At 40.2% G+C, this 3,533-nt stretch overlaps 1 protein-coding gene across 5 annotated transcripts in view; it reads right to left on the reverse strand.

The window, feature by feature from the left end:
- ZNF45 (zinc finger protein 45) overlaps positions 1-3,533 on the reverse strand; it is a 29,540-nt gene that overhangs the window by 25,699 nt on the left and 308 nt on the right. Inside the window, exon 2 of one of the 5 annotated variants that reach the window (XM_070044181.1) lies at positions 1,708-1,927. The exons of the other annotated variants lie outside the window; for them this stretch is intronic. The gene's annotated coding sequence lies outside the window, so the exon portion shown is untranslated. The remainder of the gene's footprint in view (positions 1-1,707; positions 1,928-3,533) is intronic. 5 annotated transcript variants of the gene reach the window in all.

Genomic DNA, 3,533 nt, shown 5'->3' on the forward strand with positions numbered 1-3,533 from the left:
GATTCTTTCCCTGGCCATGTCCAGTCTACTGGTGATCCCATCAAAAGCATTCTTCATTTCTGTCACAGTGTTTTTCATTTCAGGCATTTCTGGTTTTATTATTATTTTTCTAAGTTGTGGTAAAATACACATTACACAAAATTTACCATTTTTATTTTCTATTTATTTTTTAAAATAAATTTATTTATTTTTGGCTGTGTTGGGTCTTCATTCCTGCACGCAGGCTTTTCTCTAGTTGCAGTGAGTGGGGGCTACTCTTTGTTGTGGTGCACGGGCTTCTTACTGCGGTGGCTCCTCTTGTTGTGGAGCATGGGCTCCAGGCACGCGGGCTCTAGAGCGCAAGCTCAGTAGTTGTGGCACACAGGCTTAGTTGCTCCGCGGCATGGGGGATCTTCCCGGACCGGGGCTTGAACCCATGTTCAACATCCGCCTGTTGAATTGGCAGGCGGATTCTCAACCACCATGCCACCAGGAAAGCCCTAATTTTACCATTTTTAAGTGTACAGTTCAGTAGTGTTATGTACGTTCACACTGTTATGCAACAATCACCACCATCCATCTCCAGAACCCGTTTTATGTTGCAAAACTAAGAATACATCCATTAAATAATGAAATAACTTCTCATTCCTCCTTCTCACAGACCTGGAAACTACCACTCTACTTTGTGTCTCTATATATGTGACTACTCTAGGTACCTCATATAAGTGGAATCATACAGTATTCATCTTTTTGTGATGGGCTTGTTTCACTTAGTATAATGTCCTATAGATTCATCCAAGTTATAGCATGTGTCAGAATCTCATCTTTTTAAGGCTAAATAATATAATCCATCATATGTATATGTCCCATTTTGTTTTCCTGTTCATCCATCAATGAACACTTGGGTTGCTTCCAGTTTTTGGCTACTGTGAATAATGTGGCTATGAACATGAGTGTCTAGCATTTCCTCTGGAATCTTTCCTAGGGTCTCCATTTCTCTGCTTATATTACTTAACTGTTCTTGCAAAGTTCTCTTGTGGAAGGATTCTAAAAAATGTATATAACCTCTGTCCTGGAATTCCATTAGGAATTTATTTAGAAGTACATATACCCTTATTTTTAGGAGATGCATACTGAAGTATTTAGTATTTTATTAAAAGTGGAAGGAAATATAATTTTAAAAAATCAATGAGGGGCTTCCCTGGTGGCACAGTGGTTAAGAATCAGCCTGCCAATGCAGGAGACACGGGTTCGAGCCCTGGTCCGGGAAGATCCCACATGCCACGGAGCAACTAAGCCTGTGCGCCACAACTACTGAGCCTGCACTCTAGAGCCTGCGAGTCACAACTACTGAGCCTGTGTGCCACAACTACTGAAGCCTGTGCACCTAGACCCTGTGCTCCACAACAAGAGAAGCCACCACAATGAGAAGCCTGCACACTGCAATGAAGAGTAGCCCCCACTTGCCGCAACCAGAGAAAAGCCTGCGCGCAGCAACGAAGACCCAACACAGCTAAAAATAAAATAAAATAAATTTATTTTTAAAATAAATAAATAATCAATGTGAAGAATGGGAACACCAAAGATATAACTATTATCACTGACAATGACCACTCTCCCATTCATAGTTGCCATATTTTAACAGCAATAAGGTCTTACATAGGAAATAGTACTATAATTTTGTATTTCATTGGCATATATATATTGATAAAACAATGTATTAATTACCTATAATTTGAAGTTTGGCAAGTAGCTCTCTGGTGGACAAATTGAATGGTCTTAAGTGTGTCTTCTCTGAGTCACAGTTTTCTCTTCAGAAAACGAAGTAACAATGTTGCTTGACATAGAATTCAGGTCATGACTCCCTGGTCCTTCTTCTCTTGACTCTCCAAGTGTAAATAATTCGGTTTTTAGTCCAGGGCTTTCCAAACTTATCCACTAAAAATTCCTTCACAGCACAGAAGAATGAAAGCTTACCCCTGGTAGTCTAACATGGACACAAAAGTGGCAACCATTTGCATATACAGCATAGGACTCTGAATTCTCTTATTTGAAAAGATATATTGATTTGGATTCTTCTTAAAAAATCTGTCTGACTGAACATAAAATATCCAAATGATTTGTCAAATAAATAGCAAATCCTTTTACCCAATTCTTAAAGTTATTGCCGCAAAAAGGTGCAACATTTCTCTTTCATTGTTGAGAAGAGTAAGGCGGCCTAGTCACTCACAAACATATACAGTCATAATATCACAGGGTTCTATATTCATATAATCAAAATCCCACATATCCATCTCGGAGCCATGTAGTTTCTCACTCAGTAAGCCTGTTCACATGATCCACATTCACAATATCCACAGAATGCACACGTAAGAAAAGCAAAAAAGTCAAGTAAATTTTAAGTCATACTCACAGATAAAAACATACAATCTCATAACTAAAGTCATAATCTCACAGGCCTCAAATAGTGCATCATATTATATAATTCCACACATAGTCACAAAAGTACTCAAACTTTTTAATGTTTATTTTAGAAGAGTCTGGGAAATAAAGTTTTATTAGGAGATTAAAATACGTTCAAACTTCCTTTCAAGCTGCCCAGAGAGTTGGGAAAAGAAATGTTCCACTCTCCACTGGGGCCATGGAGGGCTCACATGAGGGAAGGTCAGAGTTCACCGCAGTTTCACCTAAGGTCAGCGGGTACAGTGCTGTTTTCACAAGTCCCACTGGGGAGTTGAGAGAGGAAGAAGGCTGGATTGAAATCTGATTTGATTTGGCTAAGGTGCAGGGCTGCATTATGACCTTTGTTGGCCCCTTCTTCCAAAAAAACAGAAAATAAAAATAATAGTATTTTACGATTGTTTAGGTATAGTAATAATAATAAATGGAGTTTCTTTGAATTAAACATTTTCTTTGACCAAAAATTAATGTTTACTTCTGATTTTAAAAGACATTTTTGTAGGCCCCTAAAAGTATTGTGGGCCCTAGGCATTTTGCCTTCTGTGTCTAATGGATGAGTCAGCCCTGCTAGTATGTGTCTTCGGCAAAAGTCAGCCAGATTCGGCCTTTTATGGAAAGAAAGGCAAGTTACTGGGCAGGAGGAATTTCGGGGTGGGGATGGAGGAGCGGGGAGGAAGTGTGCTTAACAAGTTTTATAATATCTCAAAATCTGAAACACAAATCATTTTCACATCCACACTCTACGAAACAAACCAAACAGAAACAATCCCATACATGGTTACAGACACACAATGGGTCCCACAACATCGTACAGCATGAAAACGCGAACACACCTACACACGCCCAGGCGTTCTTTCTTTAAAACAAATGCATACTTAATGCCAGCTGTGCTCCTGGCGCTACTCCAGGTGATGATGCTACCTGGGCGTAAGGTGAAAGACTAAAGTCCTGTCCTCACAACTCACACGTAGGTAACCACCGTACCCAAGAGCCCACCACCGACTCCTCCTCCTCCTGCTGCACGCAGGTTTGAGGCTCTTAAGTCCCCAAGCGCCTGCTCGGACTGCTACAGTCTGGGCTCATATTCCACTCAC

Source organism: Globicephala melas, chromosome 19 (assembly GCF_963455315.2).
Source record: "Globicephala melas chromosome 19, mGloMel1.2, whole genome shotgun sequence".
Lineage (NCBI taxonomy): Eukaryota > Metazoa > Chordata > Mammalia > Artiodactyla > Delphinidae > Globicephala > Globicephala melas.